Here is a 20,210-nt window from a genome sequence, read left to right on the forward strand (position 1 = left end):
GCAAGGATTAAAAGTAGCAACTCTAAAGAGTTTCAGTATTTATTCACAATGCTAGGCTTTATGCCAATATATCTGCTTATGGAATGCTTGAACTTTTCTAGAATGAGAATCTAGCTTTTCCTTTAAATTTGGAAGCATCAAACAGTCTCCTTTGAGAACTTTCCTTACCTTGACAAATGCAGAGATTAGCTCTACCTGCCTAATTCCACCTAATCCCCTTTACAGCAGAGCCAAAATATAGCTGTCATCCCCAGTTTTCCAAATCTCCCATTTCCTTCTGATTGGTTACTTCCCTGATGAAAGGTGATTAGCTGAGATGTACCTTGGGGAGGCTGTTCATCTCTTCGACCATTACATCCTTCTTTTCTGAAATGTAGACTGTGGCTACATTGCAAAACTGAATCAGAAGGTTCCAGCTTTGCTGCATTATATTTCAAACTGCATAAAGTGAACACATAAGGGCTGTGGATTGATTTGTGAGTTCTCTGTTCATATTGTTTGCAATGTGGTCCACCACACACAGCCCTTATTTCCTTCCTCCCTCTGGTCCTGCCTCTCCTTTCCTTTTATGATTAGCTGCGAAGCTCCTTAGTTACATCTTTCATTCCGCCTCACTTTTGTTTCTGTATGTGTATTTATAGATGTAGAAGATATCTAGGAACAAAGTATTATATTAATGTAATGCCTCATGGCTGATACAGCAGAAAGCAACAGAGTACAGTACAATTTCTATTTAATTTAATCCTATTTCATTTCTGTTTTTACACAACTCACTTTTTGGCAATCTCTTTCTGCAAAACATTGGAGGACAAGAAGGAAAAGGAATGATGATGGAAGTGTGCTCTTATTCCCCTGAAAAGCATGAAAACACCACCCAAGGACACACCTCTATTCCCTAGGAATGTCTGCAGGAGGGGGAAATGCAGTTGAATCCAGCCCTCTGAAAGCAAAGAAAAAAAACTTGTTTTGCTTTAAATAGGGTGGACCAATTCAATTCAGCCTTGTACACCATGCAGACAGGAAAGAAAAAAAAAGCTTTGAATTCACCTGCTTTATAAGCAAGAGCAAATCCCATGGTATTTGACTATATAGTCATCCTCATAGAACTGAAATGGCCAAAGGGCTGTCCTGTACAATCAGAGGTGAGGGAGGAATGAGTTCATTTGGCCATTTAGCCAAAGACCACAAAGATATTACAAATGAAAGAACACAAAGAATAGTATGATTCTTGTTAAGGCTATATTTCAAGTTTACTTCTGGTAAGAAGTTTACTGAATCGATTTACTGGTCTCCTCAATCCTGTGAAACTAGGGAGATTATATGAAATTTAGTTATATTGTAATAAGCCATATGTTTTTATTGTATTTTTGTGTTATATTAATATATGTAATAATAATGTTAGAATGTATCTGCTGGTAAGTGACCATAATAAAGATCAGTCAATCAATACTTCAGGTAAGAATGGTGAATAGAGTGCTCTACATACAGAGGCACACACAAACACGCTTGCATGTAACTGTGATGGCTGTGATGATGTCACCTGCCTGTCATTGCTATGGCTGGAGTTCATCTGCCTATAGCAGGACAGGAGGTGGGACTTCAGAGGGAGGAGCTAAGGTATATAAGGGGGAGTGAATGATGTGTGAGTCAGATAGGGACTTAGTTAGGGTCTTGTTAGGGACTTAGGGCATGTGCAGGTTATGAGGTACTGTGTTAGTGAAGGTCTGTGTGAGAGAGTGTATGAGGGGATACTTTATTATATTGATTGCCTTGTTTAGTTAATACAGTGATTTACTATTACTTATGTTGTATCAATAAACAATCTTTTTATTTTTAAAATCCATACAATTGTCTGAGGAGTCAGATATATGTGTGGTTGGTGGCAGCGTGTAAAGTGTGTATGTAAGAGTGATGTGACACCTCCTTTGTGATGTGAGAGGAGGCTGTCACAGTAACCATGTATGATGATATAAAAAGTTTTGTCCTTATTGATGTATTGTTTGTATTAAGTGCAAAACCTTTTTGACATATCTTCCTAAATTGATTACTCCATTAGACAAAATTAATCTAGCAATCACTGGCCAAGCGCATGGGTCAAAATTCATATTTAGAAAATAAAAAAAATAGTCATTTCATTATGTATGATTACCTTTATCTGTCTACTACAGCAAGGTTCTCATCAAGAATTCTTGATCAACACTAAACTTCAAGGGATGGCAAATTTTACACACACTGTTTTCTCTACAGAAAGGCTTATTCAGAGGCTAAAACATTAAAAACTGTGAACATGTCCTTTTGTTTTCATCTTGTTCTGTTAAACAAATAAAGCAGAAAATGGATTCTGAAATTTATCAGGGGTGAGGATACAACATAGTACAGTATGTAGCATACTTGGTAAAATTCTGACTTCCATCATTGTGATAATCCAATATAAGGCATACAGTGAGATTACAACAGTGCAATAGTACTCCTAGCATTAACATGTAAACTACTTGCACAAAGCCTACTTTTCATCAGGGATACTTAAAGGCTATGGTGGCAGAATACAAGAATTGCCAGGTTCTATGAAGCTGATATGTTTTCTATTATCACAGCAAACTACAGCCCTGTCCAACCAAGCTTTAAAACATGTGAAGACCACATGCCTTGAGGGAAGCATGCTAGCCCTGCCCCATCTGTCATTTCTTTAATTATGGAAATAAAACTGTCTGAAGAGGGGAATTGCTATATTCCACATGAATCAACACCCTGAAATTTTCTCAAAGAGGTTCCACATGCTTATGACTGAATAAAGTTTATGGGTCAGACTTCCAAGAATCAGCTTAAGTATATGCAGAGGGCTTCATTTCCAGAAGACTGATTGACCACAACATCTGTGGACACAGTGAGAGTTTTAAAAAGAGTGTATCATTTGCATTTACAGAAGAACTGCTTGACTGCTTGACACAACTTAGCTTGCCAGTTCAGAGGTTCATCTCTTTTATCCTTCTGTACTTGAATTATTACATTAAACAAGTGATTTCTAATCTGATAACATGTATGTACAAATTAATTATTCCACACATTCAACAGACTGGAATCCTACAGTTAAAATGTCAAAATTTCTGTAACAAAGTTATCACTGATGCTAAAATACGATGATTAGGGCACCAGAAGCAAAACATCAGCTAGAGCTAAGACAAAAAGTATCATGCAAGGCCAAAAAGAACCAGAACATAAATGTATTTTATAATTTAAGGACAGGAAACAAGGAGCCAAACACCTGTTGCAGAGAACATGTGTAAGAACTGTGTAGCCAAAGCTCTTGTAAAACAAACACTATTTTCTCAAAAGCTAGTTGTTATTTAATATCCTGCAATGCCATGATTAAAGAACATCTTATTTAAAACACTTCATCTGAATTGTACAATATTCACAGATACTTTTGTGTACACTCATAGATGCAAAGCTGGAGGACAACTCCCACCACCACAAAAATTTCAGCCTCAGAGTTTGAAATGAAAAAGCTCCTCATGGCCCTTCCATTAAACTAGATGCTCACTCTCAGACAGGCAGTTTCAGAACATTCTCTCATAGTCATACGGCAATGTTTCCTGCTGATAGCTATTTTCATAGTGCCATACAAAAACTCATAAAGAGAAAACAACAACTGCACCAGATAGCCTTTTACAGAAAATAAGATAGGTATACAGGGAAACTGTGCATGCAGAAGTAATGCTATTGATTATGTGTGGAGAAGAATGATTCAATAAAGTAGGAGAAACTGACTAGTACTGTACTTAACACTGTCATAATCTGTTTGAATTTAAAATTAAATGTGCAACACAAGACAGCATTTGTTCTATTGCTGTAAGCAAAACTTTAAGTGCATTTATTCTTCCTCTTACTGAAATGAAGCATATCATAATCACGACTTGACAAACAAAAATAAAAGGCTAAACTGAAATTCTTTTATCAAATGGGATCAAATGAAACAGTCCCACTTTCCTGGTGGTTTGAAAACAGATAATCTGTCTCCATTGTTCACTGTAACAAGCCATCTTCTAGTACAACATTTTAGCATCACCTAGAACACAGATATAGTGCACATTTTATTTTTCAGGTGCATAAGAGCCATTTCCCCGACTCTTTTGATATAGTTTTCCAAGCTCTCTATTCCACACTCTCAGATGAGCTTGGCACTCATCAGTCCTGTTATTGTGCCAAGAAGTCAAAAGTTCCAGAATTGCTTTGCATGGCTTGCCACAAATTTTCCTAATAATTGAGCAAAAGTTTCTTAGATTCCCTTAAAATAATTGATACAAATTTACATTTGACAGTGATTTCCAGATAGATTATTATTGATAAATGATAAACAGCATTTTGTTCATTGATTCTTGATATATGTACATATTCAACACTGCCCATTTATTTCTTTAGTAAAATCAATACTGTTTATGTGTTCATTATCTGAGTCAATTATATTGCTCTTTGAATTCAATGGACCTTACCAGGCACTTTGCACAAGATTTGAGAGGTATATTATTCCTCCAATTTAAAACAGTATCTCCTTGAAAAACCCAACCTGTATGTTCACTTACAGTCAAATGCAATCCGACAGATGGTAACATACTATACTGAACAACCAATCCAAATTATTCATGTTATCTACGACCTACATGCTGTAGACAACCAATCAATTCTTATTTCAGCCACAATCCAATTAGGTCCACTTAAGATACAATTGATTTCAGTAGGGCTTAAGCACTATCAACTGTGCATTGAATTGTGACCTTTGCCAATAATCTTGTTAAATTGTCCACCTGCAAAAAATTAATGAGCTCACTCTCTTTTACCAAAAAGAATGTACATGATTCTTTGTTGAATGAAGTTCATTTTTGTAGTTAAGGGTGATATTGTATGTTCCAAACTGTCATATCTTTGCCCTTTCACCCAAGAGTCTTATGTTTTAAACCTCACAAATACATAGGTTTAGCTATTATTTGTAAATAGCTTCAAGTGCTTCTAAGGAATAGCTAGAAATAATTTATTAGGAAATCAAGGAGACTCTGCAGCCAAAGTATATCAGATCCTGGGGGTGATGAACAAAGATGTAATCTAAACAGACACTAATGAATGTGGAATGTATGAACTATGAATCAAGGAGAAAATTGTTTCAAGTATCTCATGTTATCCTAGAAATAGGTGTCTATTTTACATGAGGGGAAGTGAAGTGAACTAACCTGATGACACCCATAATATATTCCCCTCTTATCTTGGTACCTGCTTATATGACAAATATATTTGTCATCATATTTAGCCAGTTTTTAACAACCATCAAAATAACAGCATTTCAAAAGTATGGGTTGGCTCCAGAATTACTTTTGCATTGAAATAAAGAAAAGGTGGTCATTACTAACTAAAATTCCAAGATTTTCAGATAGTTTGCTCTAAAAAATTACTAAATATGGATCATATCTAACTGCTTCATTGATGGTTCAGCATTCATTAACCAAATTTTTTCAAACTTAATTTTCCACTAGCCATCCCTTAATTGTACAACACAGGAAGGTATGAATAGCTGGTAGGATAAATCATGATTTTTGAAAAACTTAACTTAGATCAATGGCTCGAAATTTACTCAAGAGAACACTCTTCTGCAGAATCTTTATTAGGCTATAAATTACATTCTTTGTAATTAGGAAATAAAACACCAGCTGCTGAAACACTAGTATGCAGATGTACAACAGCTGGAATAAATGTCTATGTGAAAAACAGCTGCCTCTGATTTTTCAATACGTTTCCTAGGACCAGCATATGTCCAACAGAAGAACAATATACTGCAGAACATATTGAAAGTATGCAGTATTTTTACTACCTGCTGTGGAGTCTCAGCAAGACTTTTCCTTCTTGATTCTGCAACATAAATAATGTTATACAAAGTTTCTACAGAGCACAGGCACTCTCCCAGTTAGCAAGTTACAATTTTAAAATAATGTCACAGCATAAAAGAAAAAGAAACAATGCATCCCTCAGATAGGAATGTAGTTTATATCTTTAAACAGAGAGCCAATGTCTTCTAGGTTGGAGAGATGCATGTAGTCTTCTGTAAACCATTATATGTTGTCATTTTCTGAATTGCATTAGTTGTGCAAAGGAAACACACACAGAGAGAGAGAGAGAGACACAGAGACAGAGAGAGAATTTTCTCTTAATTTATCTACCAGAATCTCTCTCAGGCTCCATACACCAGCATTTATATATCCAGCCCCCTCTCCCCTTGGCTCCGCCTTCCATCCTCTCACTGGCTCATTCTCCACTGTTCAGCTGTGACGGACAGGTGAAGGCTGGGCTGATCGTTACAATAGTTATATCCTAAAACTGGTTGAAATTTTCATGGGATAAATTTCTGACATGGTACTACTCAAATATTCAGGTATATTAATATCCTAATGCTTTGTATATATTTTTTGAAATAAGACAATTGCATTTTATGTGCATACTATTGAAGCCTTAAGCTACCACAGCAAGGCATATGTGTTGAGACACTATCACCTTCATTTAAAATTACTGTTGCTTACACTTCTATACACAGAGAGATAATGAAGAGATTCATGTTTTATTCTTCCATCCCATATACTAAGTAAAGTTCAGTCCACTTGCATCATCTCAAAGATCCTTCATATTTCATGCAATGCCTAAATGGATACTCTAAGCAATACACTTCTTATCCTTTCTACTTCAGAAGCAAAAAATTTAAACCATGTGCCAGCAAAATTGTTAAAATTGATCTGCAAAAGAAGGACACAAAAATACTTCACCAGATTATTTTGTGTACTTAGCACCTAGCATAATGGCATTAAATCCATCACTATAGAAGCATTAAAAGTTACCACTGTCATTTCTCAGAGATGGATAACACATTTACAAAAACTCTCGGAACTGAAGTCTTACTAAGATACTTAAGCAGTAAAGTACATCTTTAAATTATATTATTTATTAGCAATTCCTTAACACTTGCAGATGAACAGTGCACTGTGTTTAGCATGGAAACACAGGCAGTAAAAAGGGGTTACTCATAAAAATGTCCTTGCCCACACATCATGTTACAGCTATGATTGAACCAAATCTTTGTATCTACCCCCTCCCCTTATTATTTTAAAGAATGCATGCACACAAACTCAAAACCCCAAGAAGGCTCTTATTTTCAGAAAGCCAAAGCTATATAGTATGCTTCATCATAGCTATTTGCCAAATGCAAATATTAGCTAAGCTAAAGCAAGCAATACAAGTGATTGAAGCTTCAGCATATAAATAATGTTAATTGCTTTATTTCTACAGATACAAAATGCTATTTGTCCTATAATTTCCACAAGGAGGAAAATGGCACAGTGTGCACTAGAAGAGAAAATTAAAATTAATCAGTATCAGAGCCTCTTCATTGTATTTCCAAACAATTGGAGAAAGACACAATGGAGGTTACAATGTTTTAGCACTAATTAACTATTTTATGGACCAGTATAAAGACACCATTGTTTAGGAATACAGCTGGTCCATGAAGCTCATTTCTAAAATACAACATGTCGTCGTTTAGTCGTTTAGTCGTGTCCGACTCTTCGTGACCCCATGGACCAGAGCACGCCAGTCCCTCCTATAGGATAGGAAAATACAACACAGTTTAACTCAAAGATTGAGATCCAGAGCCATTTTGTGAATAGAATATAAAGACCAAGCACTCCTTAGTGAAGTAGGAGTCAAGCACTTTGGTTCATGTCAACTGTGGGATACCAGTCTCCCCCACTGGGCCCACAATACCTCACTTAATATAGGCACCTCAACTCTGACACAGATGCAAAAGTAGAGGTGCCAAACACAATCTGGAAAAAAAATGCACCAGATAGCAAAAGCCTAAAAGAAGGCAAACTGACTCTGCTGTGAGTAGAGGTGGACTGACCCATCAAGTATTGAGGATGATGGTCAATCACTCATTTGACCCTATAATATTTGAGAGAAGAGCTATTCCTGTATCATACTGTGTCTATAAGAGCACAGAGAGCCATACTAAGACTGAGGGTGACAAATTAAGAAAGAATGACCGAAGGACAAAATGAGAGTATACTGTTTTGAAAACAATTCCTTAATAAAAGTTCTGTGGCATTGAAATCATCTCTGAACTGTCATTAGAATAATAAGTAACTTGGGCGAACCCTTTAACCAACAGATGGGCTAGGGATTCTCATAAGGATGATGCTAGAAAAAGAAAAACCCAACCATAGTACTAAGTCATCAAATCAGGAAACACTGAATTCTTAAAACAGCCCCTCATTACGACTCAAAGATCTGTCAGAACAGGAAGGATATGCCTGCCTCTAAAAGGGCTATGTAGAATACAGCATGTCTCCCAGGTAGAGTTCAAAATCTGCAGGCCAGAATGGAGTAGGGAAGACTATTTTTTCTCTCCTAGATTTCTTTTCTAATTTCAAAATTAACTCATAAAAATTTTCATGTTCATATACCTTTAAACCATCCAACCTCAAAAATTAGCTTGTCAACATCTTCTATAAATCATACCTTATCAAAGACTGAACTGTGCAGGAAATTCTCAAAGCCATTTAGAAACTTTGGCCTATATGTAAACAAAGCTGTTCAACTGAAGAGTGAAACTGGAACTATATGTTTGCAAAAATATGGAAGAAAGGCATTTACTACCAATCAGCTGCAAAGAGGTGCCAGGCAATTGTAATACACATCATAGTTGTACTACTTTTTAATTTTTAAGACTGTGTTTATGTGCATGTGTAGATATGCAATTTAATCATAGGTTTCAAAAAAGGAACTACAAGATGCAAAGGAGGAAAAACATTGAAAATATGAGAGTAGTTGAGGGACAGCAAGGGGTTGGTAAACAAAGAGGTGAGGAAGGAGTGGGCAGAGGTGAATCCCTAGCCTTGGTCCCTGAGCCTCCCAGAGGCTCTGCATGGTGCCTCTTGAACAGCAAGAGGCTGTTTTAGTTTGTTAAGTAGTCATCCTTATTATGTTTAGTTAAACGTTTAAAATAGCCCTGAAGGCAGATAATAGGAGGGGGTCATGATAGGGGAGGCTAGGAAGGAGCAGGCAGGCAACTGGCAAGAAAAAAAGGAGCAATCCTCTACTGCCCAAAGCTGTGGAATATCTTGTGAAACCATAGCAGAAAAAAACTGGATTGGATGCTATTTTATAGCAGGGTTTTGACATCATGCGATAAGACAATAGTTGCTGCAGATTTGATCCAGTTTTTCCCAAACAATGTTGTAGTGATTTAAGCAGAAGTGTATTTATCTCTGCACAATATACAGCCAGCTTTCCTAGCTCACTTCTTAAGGCTTATAATTAAATTGCAAGACACTATGAGGTATACGGAACAGTAAACTTGAAATCACCCATGCAGAACAAATGCATGTATCTTCACCCATAATACTGCACTTCATCAAAAAGAATCAGATAATGGTAGAAACCAGATTATTTGAAAACAAGTCCATAGTTTGTTGGGACATACTTCTCTTCACAGTTGCTAGTTTCAGCAAATGAGGTACAAAAACGTTGCTGCCAGTTTTGAATTATTGTTCAAGACCAGGTAAGACTGGACAGAGCAGACAAAACAAAAAGGGACAAGCTCACATTAAAATATGTCCACGAAAGCTCACATGAAAATATAGCAGTTAGTCTTTAAGGGTGCCACAACATTTTTGTCTTTATTTTTTCATTTTGGTTTTGCTTTTGCCTGACACAGTAGCACTGATTAACATGGTTACCTCTTCTAAAACTACAATCCATGTGAACTCTACTGTTTCAGGAAAATACCTGTACCCATCTAGAAGAAGAAAAAATGAGGATATCCAAAGATGAGTACAATGTATACTTTATCAAGTGGAAATGCAACATCATGGGCAAAATTCTGTTGTGTAAAGTTACACCAGTGTAAACTGGACCTGGTGCATGAAATATATAATTTAAATTAATGCAAAGCTCCCTGTTCCCCTCTATTTTTCAGGTTCTCAGAGTTCCCTTTTGCCCTGGGGAAGCCTTTTGTCTGTGCTTACTTATGGTTTTAATTATTTCTTGGTTTGTTTTATTTTAATTGATTTCATGACAAGCAGAAAAGGCACTTAACAAGTCATTAATCAAAACACCTAAGATCTTAACAGTAGCTATGCTGGATCAGACCAAGGAACTACCTAGTCCAGCATTTTGTCTACTCAGTGGCCAACTAGCTGCTGATGGAAAGCCCAGAAACAACTGTGCTTCTGTCATATACAGATAGAGTCTACTACTAAAGACCATTTGCTCCATCTGGGGCTATATTTTCCTTCAAAAGAAAACAAAGGTTACTGGTTTTCTACTGATACTCAAAGAAAGTGGAAAAGTTAAGACACACCTGGGCTCTACAAAGGGAAACACCATAATCATGGTGGCAAAGCAGATCTTGTATTGTAATGTGACATACAGATACCATAGAGAGGAGCACATATTTTACAGCAGTATCTGCCCACTTCTGACATATAACCACCAGCTGACTTAAGTCAGAGTAGGAGCTATCTCTTCTACATTTCACTAATATCAACATTATAGATAAGACAACAACAAAAACTGGTAACAGTGAGATAGCTCAAACATACATATAGGTATACACACACATTGGGACATGGTGGCACCACAGGCTAAACCACAGAAACCTGTGCTGCAAGGTCAGAAGACCAGCAGTCGTAAGATCAAATCCACACGATGGAGTGAGCTCCCGTCGCTTGTCCCAGCTGCTCGCCAACCTAGCAGTTCGAAAGCATGTAAATGCAAGTAGATAAATAGGTACCACCTTGGTAGGAAGGTAAAACACCTTCTCTAGTCACGCTGACCACGTGACAACGGAAACTGTCTTCGGACAAGCGCTGGCTCTACGGCTTGAAAATGGGATGAGTCCCGCCCCCTAGAGTCGGACACGACTGGACAAAAAATGTCAAGGGGAACCTTTACCTTTTTTATACACACACACGTGCACATGTACAAACACACACACTCCACACATGAGATATTGAAATTCATGTAGCTAAATGAATACTGTATTGAGTAAAGGAGCAGCCCATCACAGAACTAGATTATATGTGACAATAAATAAATTGATAGCTTGTCACAATATTTTATTAAATATCTAGGACATCTTATTAAAATCACTTATATGCTAATTTCTCCCTGCATGTGTGCTGAATTATCTCTAACTCTGCTGGCTCAGTTCAATAGTCATGATGTCTTACTATGACAAGACTGCTGCAACAGAAAGTTAGCTCCAGTCACAATCAAGCTTAGTGCCAATGCCAGAACCCATAAGCCCTGGAGGGTCCACAGAAGCCATCTCTACTAAAAGTTCTGGGCCTGGCCCCAGACATACACAACACTAAGGCCATAATATAATCTGAGACAGAGGATGGCAGCTGCAGTTGCCCCAGTAATCACAGGCCTTTTCAGCACGTGGCTGAAAAACTACTGAGCACTCGCTGCCACCTTGCACCACAATCCTTGAAATTATCCACCTGTGGCTACCATTTTAGGGCTGCCAGGTCTCAAGGTGTTGGCTTGACTTCTGAGGGAAGTGCTATGCTTCTCTGGGTTTTCAGGTAAGGAAACAAATCTCAAGGAAAATTGAGCTGGAGGAGGAGATAGTTTTATTTTATTGTTGGTGGTGTCTAGGCACATATCTCTTTCCCAATGGTGCTAGACTTCACAGTAGCTTGGTGAAAAGATGTTCATGTGTGTGCTAGATTATGTGGGAAAACTACATGACTCTCTGTTTCATGCACACAACACACAAGTTATTTTGCAGTGTTTACACAAGAGCCTCATTCCGTCACAAGTTCTCAGGGAACAGGAAGCTGCTGACCTGTCAACTCTACTACCAGTGCAGCCTTACTGTATTTGGCGTTGGTGGGAGGAGGATATTTTGTGGGTAAGAGTCAGAAACCATAAGTCTGCCATCTTGACTAGGAAGTTGGCACAATCAGTGTTCAAACTTCTTACCAGTGAACACCATGGACTAAATGACATCAAATAGGTTGGAATAGAGACAGCAGCAGATCCAATTGCATTAGAGAAAAGGGAAAACTTCTGAATTTACAGACAGGCTATTTTGACATGACCTGAATTTAAAGGACAACACATAATATTATTCCTCTTCTTTGGAATACCCTGTTCTTTAGGTTCTATAACTGCCATCTGGGAAACAGCATATATTTACCAGAAAAACTGAAGGCAGAAGCCAATTTCTATATGGATCCCTCAAGTGGATCCAGAGAAACCCTGATTGAAGTACTGTTCAATTCAGATTATACCATCTGCAATATGTAGGCAAAACAACAACAGACCTACAATATGTGCAAAATGACATTTTTCATTTTTAACATTGCATCTCTGGAGTGGTCTGCTCAAGGAGTCTTGTTTGGAACCTATTCAGACAATATTCTCGAATCAGATCAAGACATTTTTATTCTTTCAGCCATTTAAAGAACATTTTTAGTGATTTTAGTGATCATTATCCAGCTGATGATTTTGATTTGGCTTTATATAGTGGCATGTCTTAGTTTGTGTTACCAGCCCCGTTTTTCTGTATTGTTATTTTAATTTTTAAATATGTTATATTTTAAATACATTGTATACCAGCGAAAAAGCTTTGTATGTTTGCTCTACATTAAATAAGCAAACAAATAACTTATATGGGAGCCTGGTAGGTTTGACTGTTTGTTTGTTTACTAAATATGCAGTATGCATTACCTTTCTAATAAAAATACTGTACAAGACAGTTAAGAACAGGAAAATACAATACTATAATGGAAGCGTAACAGAAAACCAATTAATACCATACTTACAAAAAAGCTATAGTGTCTACCTATATTGTGAAGAGGTGAACTTAAACACTTAGCTGGATTAAAACAGCTTTGCTTGGAAACAGAAAGGCAACAAAGATGGAGCTGGCCTTGTCTCTTTTGGCAGGCACCTCCAGAACCTGGAAGCAGCTGCCAAGAAGGTCTTCCTGCCAATGTGCTTGTATAGATATCAGAAGCCAAAGTCCAGACCACGTGGAAGGACCTTACACTATATCTCTTCCTCACATCAGTGTCCAATGAATTAATATCATAGAGGGATAACACTCCTGTTGGAATGAAACGAATCCTGAAATCCAATGAGCCGTATTTTAGTGCTCTGATACCATGAGATTAATGGTGAAAAGGAGCTATTCAGTGTTTACTTCCCACTGAAATAAGATGTAAGTGATTTTAAACTGTAGCTTTGTAATTCTAACAAAGCATTATGTGAATAAGGATTACTCAGGATTAAAGTCTTTCTCCTATTCACTTTGAATAAATACTAAATAAAAACAGTGATTTACAGATCGCTGTAGAAAGAACTGCTCCTCTCATATATTTATTGTGCTAGCTTATGACAGCATTATAACAGTCCTGCTGGAAAGCATGATGGTATCTGTTACTTATAACGGAAAAGCATGCTGGAAAGCTTAAAATACAGTACAATCTACCATCAAACATACCTAAACCAAATGGTAATCCTTTGTGCATGCACAGTTATAACTTGGTACCTTCAGTGCTTCACAGCCTTTAACCTGAACCCTAGTCCTTGTACTGAATCCACGAGGGACGAAGCAAATGTTCTAGTACCTATGGACCTTCCCAATGGGACAACTGAGTTGCAGGAATGGAACAGGAAAGAGAAAACAAAATATACAAAAATACTTGCCATCCTAAAATGGTAATGGGCAATATTTATTACACCTATTTTCAGCAAGAATTTTTATCAGAATACCTTATAGTTCAGTAAAAAGAAAACAACAACTATTGAGTCTATCCCCTCAAATTACAATCTAAGAGCATAACACAAAAGGCAAAAAGATTAAAGAGAAGGGGGAAAAAAAGAAGAAAATGTATTCGCGAAGGCTTTCACGGCCGGGATCTAATGGTTGTTGTGGGTTTTTCTGGCTTCTTGGCCGTGTTCTGAAGGTGGTTTTCCCTAACGTTTCGCCAGTCTCTGTGGCCGGCATCTTCAGAGGACAGCAAACTGTGCTCTGGTGTAGTTTGGCTAGGGCGTGGAGTATTTATGGCTGTGAATTGGGATGATTAGTGTGTATTGTTGTGGGTGTATTGTTTTCTGTGGATTATCCTCGTCAAGCGAGGTACCACTGTACCAGAATGACTTTGTGCTTCAACTGGTTGTTTTATTTATTATGTTTGCTCTCATTTTATTATTTTATATATACACTGCCCAGAATAGTGATGTGCACTAATGAGATGTTAGATAGATAGATAGATAGATAGATAGATAGATAGATAGATAGATAGATAGATAGATAGATAGATAGATAGATAGATAGATAGATAGATAGATAGATAGACAGACAGACAGACAGACAGACAGACAGACAGACAGACAGACAGACAGACAGACAGGGAGAGAGAGAGAGAGAGAGAGAGAGAGAGAGAGAGAGAGAGAGAGAGCTCATCACACTCCTCACAGCTGGTTGTACAACTGGCTCTTAATATTAACTCCAGGCCATCTAAATTATACATCATCCTCAACTCTGGAAGAGACCCTGCCTCAACCCATCCTGCTATATGGCTGACCAATGCTACTGACACAATGTGATAGTTGTAGCAGGAAAGACAGGAGTCAAGAACTGGCATGAATAAAAAAACAGCAGCCTACAGTAAGCCAAAGAGACTTTTAATATATTTCTGATGGTACATTTGACAATTAAAGTACAGTAAATAGCAGCATGGACCCAACATGATTAGTGCTTGTTTTGGCACTGGATATTACAGGAGGAAAGGATAAAGATAAACAACTCTATACATCTCCTTCTTTCTTCATGAGCTAGATGGATTAGGAAAGGGACATTACCCTCAATGGTGGATCCTTATATAGCTGCTAGGTTTAGGGATGTAACGAAGCCAATTGAGGGTTGTCACGTGATTAATGGATCACAGTAAAGTGTAAGTGGGAAAGAAATTTCAGACTGCAAATGGTTACCAGATCAGACAAAGTAGAAGCAGGAAAGGAGCAAAGGAGTCCGACATACCAATCTGAGGAGCACTGACATATATTCTATTCCTGCATATTACACACCATTGATTCACACTATTCTACTAAAGAGTGGCTACCGAAGGGATTATCCTGACTCTCTGTAATCTCAGCAAGGCCACTGATTTAATGTATGTGCCCCAGAGCAACCATGAATCCACAAAATCTAATGCTGTCAGCAGAGCGCTGGGATAAAGACCTGATAAATACCAATTATAGAATCTCCTAAAGGACTCGGACTCATATAACCTTGTCTACTTTGCCCTCCCCATTTGGCAGCCTGGAATACAGAGCTGCATCTTCATATATCTTGTCATCTGGACAGTTTCTAAGATATTAGCTGTTTCTTGACAGAGATGTATAAAATTAGGCATAGTGTACAGAAATTGTATAGGGAGAAGTTTGTCCCCCTCTTTTATAATCCTAGATCTCAGGGTCGTTCACTGAAACTGACTAATGATAGAATGAGAATCGAAGTATGGTGAATTTACTTATGGAATATAGCTCTAAGAATCCCAGTTTTTTGTGGGTTACAATTTCTAAACTGGCTAGCAGATCCTGGGATTGGTAGTCCAAAAAGTTAGGTTACTTACCTGTAACGTTGGTTCTTCTACTGGTACTCTGTAAATTCACACAAATGGGTTATCCTGCGCCTGTGCAGGAACGTCCGGAAGATTCTAGAGCTTAAGAAAAAAGAGTCAATTAGCTCCCCCCATGGGGTATATAAGCCCCGCCTCCTCCATCTTCCTTTTAATTCCCTAATCCGCCGTTACTGTAAGTTAGATAAGCATACTATCATAGAACGGTACCGTAACGGATAGAGGGGAGGAATGGAGGGATGTGTGAATTCACAGAGTACCACTAGAAGAACCAAAGTCACAGGTAAGTAACCTAACCTAACTTTCTGTGAATGCACACAAGTGGGTGAATAGCAAGCAGGAGGGCCGTCACGGTATCATAGATGATAGTATCGGCCGTCCAAACGGTGCATCATTTTTGGCTCTGACCTCCAGTCAGTAGTGTCTGGCAACGTCAGAGGGGTAGCCCAGGTGGCTGTTTTGCAAATGTTCTGCAGTTGGACCCCTTTGAATAGGGCTGTCGAGGTGGAAACCACTCTGGTGGAATGTGCCTTTAAGCCCTCAATATTGATTGAGAAGAAGCAGCAGCACCTTTGCGTGGTCCATGGTAATATAAAAAGAGACGCGGAGAGCGTTGAATGGACTTGGTGCTGTGTAGTTAGAAGGCAAGGGCCTTTCTAATGTCGAGAGAATGACGTTTGCGCTCCAGCAGTGTGGCTGGAGACAGGAAAAAGTTTGGAAGCACAATGGACTGATTGACATGGAATTCTGACACCACTTCGGAAGGAAATGTCCATGTATAAGGTAACTTTATCTGGGTGCATCTGTAAGTACAGAGGGTCCGACCTAGGGGCAGCAATCTTGCTCGCTTGTCTGGCTGAAGTAATGGCCACTAGGAACACCATTTTCCAGGAAAGAGGTTTTTCAGAGCATGTAGCCATTGGTTTGAATGGAGGTTTAGTAATGGCCTCTAAGACCAGCGGAAGGGACCATTGGAGTGCAATGGTTTGGGAGGGTGGTCGTATGTTTTGGAGACCTTTTAAGTGTAGGATTGGAAAAAAGCCTCGCAGAGTATGAATGAGGAGGTTGGTGTGCTACAATCACTGAAATGTAAACTTTAAGCATGGAGTGAGCAAGTTCCATATTGAAGAGATGTAGCAGAAAGGTAAATACCGTACGCAGAGAAACTGGTACCGTGGTCATGCCTTTAGATTGGGCAAACCTGGTAAATGCTTTCCATTTGCCCTCGTATAAGTGCGCGGTAGAGGGCTTGCGTGCATGGTGTAGCACCTTGCAGAAGCAGAGGTTATCCTCCACGCTGTCAGGTGAAGGGACTGAACATCGGGATGGAGGAGAGCCCCATTGTCCTGTGACAGGAGGGTTGGTATCTGAGGTAGAGGATAAACATCTTGTGCTATTTCTGATAGGTGAAAAAACCACAGTTGACTCGGCCACCAGAGACAGTAAGCAGCAGTTGATCAGCCAAAAAGTCCTGTTTAGAAGCCTCAGCACGCAGAGGGGACAGTGCTGTGAGGGAGGTGCCTTCCATGTTCGGAGACAGAGTCTTTTTCTAAAGGAAAGCTCAAAGTCTTTGGCGCCTCAACTTAATTGCTTGCTTTGAAAAAACCTTTGCAAGCAGAGCAAGACTGATCTTGATGCAATTCTCCAAGACAAAACAAACATTTATCGTGTCCGACTGATAAACGAATCTTTAGGGAGCAGACAACACACTGGTTGAAGCCCCGAGGGGCCATAAACAGAAGAGGGGGTCATTGATCGGGGGGAAACGCGACAGAACACAAGAAGTAACTCAAAAACAGTAAGTTCTGTTGAACAACTGTTAAAGTAAGATAAAGTAAACAATAAAACAAGAGAAAAAGGTAGCTAACTAGCTAAGTACTTAACGGTCGATAGCTCTGCTCTTCCTATGTCCTACAGGAACGGCGGAAAAAGAGGAACTGAAAGAAAGATGGAGGAGGCTTATATACCCCACGGGGGGGGGAGCTAATTGACTCTTTTTTCTTAAGCTCTAGAATCTTCCGGACATTCCTGCGCAGCCATAGGATAACCCATTTGTGTGCATTCACAGAGACCACTACGAAGAAATAACGTTCCCAAGGTCTGTCCAGAACAGTTAAAGCAAATTACTTCCTTGCAGATCATATAGCTAAAATGCAAAATTCATTGGGAAAAGGATGGCTGCCAACTTGGGACAGCTTTAAAGAGTGATTAGGTTAAATGATGGATGATTGTGCCATCAGTGGCTCCCAGTTAGGACAACTACATGTCACTTCCAGAAATGGAGGCAACATTTCTCAGTATATCAGTTGTTCAGGAGCATCACTGGGAAGCTGTTGTAGAACTCATGTCCTGCATGTGGGATTTCCATAGTCATCTGGTTGGTCACTAAAGAAACAAAACATAAGGCTAGATAGCCCATTGCATCTGTCCCCCCATAGTTCTTCTTGTGTTTCTGTGAATTAATTTGTGACTTGTTGGGTTCAGAAGTTAATTCAGGCCTATAAATCGCCAGTTGCCTGGTTATCTTTAGCTAAGTAAGAATAAATGCTGGTTGACTTTGAGGCCCCATATAACTAATGTGGGCTTCAATAGTTAAGTGGGCTACTACCTCTACTTGCAAGTCTGCATTAAACATACAATAGTGTATCTATCTGAATTAGCTCCCTACTAGAAAGACAGAAATCAAAGACATGTTTTTTAAAAAATCAAGCAGGCTTATGGGTGAAATCCAGTAGTAAGTCACAACTAAACCAGGCCTATTAAATCAATGGAACCTACAGAGTGTTTGACTCAACAAATTCAATTTCCACTCCAGTTGCAACTTACTTCTGGATTTCTGCCAGTATCTAGTTCATTTACATTTTTACTTGTTTGGATTTCTGCCTTGTATGGCTGTTTTTTTTTTTTTTTTTTTACTCAAAGGGTAGAATCCTATCAGTTAGCTATGCTAGCCTAAGTGCAAAGGTGGAAGTTCTAATGGTGAACTGTCAATAGCTTGTGTTTCTTTATATTGCACATTTATCCTCTAATATATAACCAGTTTTGCCTTTTTTTTCAAAGCGACTTGATTCTTAGTTTCAGAACAGCTAAATAACTACAATACAAGCAAATATGAATGCTATTTATGTAATAAGACTCCTTATTTCTTAAGCCTGACTAAAACATATAACATTAACACTTGCAACAATAATTAACATACTATAATTTACCCCTAGACATATAATAAATATGCATGAAATAGATATGTACCACAGGTCCTGTCTGCCATTATGTCAACATTACATAAGATTTCCTGAAAATTAATATGACTCCTAAAAAAATAAGAACAACTACCAGCTGTGAAACTGGCAAAAAGTTCTGAAAGAAATCTAGCTACTTTAAGCTAGCAGTTTCATAGTCATTAACTGAGTGTACGCTTGACAACAGAGACTATAATTAAAATCCAAATTACTTTTTAAAACACAAACAGTTGGTATCTCTGCAATATACAGTTTTGAAGCCAATTATGTTAATTACAGCCTCTCTCTACAGCCTTTCAGCCCTCTTCAGAGCATAGAGAAATGAAAAGGGCTCCCCATCCCAATCCTTCCTCAGATGGCTCCAACTCCAAGGCGTTTGCAAGGAACAGCTATTGCTGCTTCTGTCTCCCATAACTTTTGTACAACTTCTGTCTGTTTGCAAGAGTAATCTGCTTGAATAATATGGTTAAGGATGGAACCTATACACACTAGTCAGTAACGTCCCACACAACATATCTGTGAATACCTACATAAAACTTGTTATTGTTGTTATTAGCGGTCTAGTCACTTCCATTTTATGGCAATCCTATGAATGAACATAGTCTCTCGAGACTGAAGGATGCCTACATGAGCAATCTCCAAAATGTTGCGTCCTCAACAAACCCGTTCAGTTCCTGCACACTCAATCTTTCCTTTAGGGAGTATGCCCAGCTCGTTTTTGGTCTTCCTATTTTCCTGCTGCCTTCTTCATATTGTGTTTTCCAAAGGATCTTGCCTTCTCATGATGCACCCAGAATAGGGCTATGCACAAGACTATACCCTGGTTATCTGCACGAGATATCCTACACTCCACCTGAAGAATGTTATAAGCTGCAAATAAGAGAACTTCCATCATGCTTAAATTTTCTTTCTCACCCTATTTTTTGTTGCTTAGCTTAATATCTAACCTGGAGAACAGTTCTGCAGAATTTGAAAGAGTGGTCAATATCGCCTAACAGGTTCCTAGGTCACAACAAAGATACTATCTTTCTGATCTACTTACATTTTTTATTTTTCAGATTACAGTAAGAAGAGGAGGAATTTAACAGAGGCCAGAGTAGCCTGATAAAAACGCAGTCAGGGAACCTGCACTTTAACAGTACCAAAAAAGAAAGTATTTATTTTAAGAATAGAAAGGTAGTGGTAGATAAAACTAATGGACATTAAATAAACACATTTCGGTGGGTGAACTTTTGCCATACAAGCCACACGTATGGAAATTCCCTCTTTTATACTGACC

General features: G+C 38.4%; 1 protein-coding gene across 16 annotated transcripts in view; it reads right to left on the bottom strand.

Annotated features, from left to right (window-relative positions):
* Positions 1-20,210, bottom strand: part of SGCD (sarcoglycan delta) — a 631,892-nt gene that overhangs the window by 579,394 nt on the left and 32,288 nt on the right. For 3 of the 16 annotated variants that reach the window (XM_072990002.2, XM_072989991.2, XM_072989992.2), the window contains exon 2: positions 15,687-15,776. The exons of 12 other annotated variants lie outside the window; for them this stretch is intronic. The gene's annotated coding sequence lies outside the window, so the exon portion shown is untranslated. Of the gene's footprint in view, positions 1-322; positions 6,198-15,686; positions 15,777-20,210 lie in introns of those variants that run through there. One more of the 16 variants, XM_078385603.1, reaches the window with a different exon arrangement.

This window comes from Pogona vitticeps, chromosome 2, assembly GCF_051106095.1.
Source record: "Pogona vitticeps strain Pit_001003342236 chromosome 2, PviZW2.1, whole genome shotgun sequence".
NCBI classification, from domain to species: domain Eukaryota; kingdom Metazoa; phylum Chordata; class Lepidosauria; order Squamata; family Agamidae; genus Pogona; species Pogona vitticeps.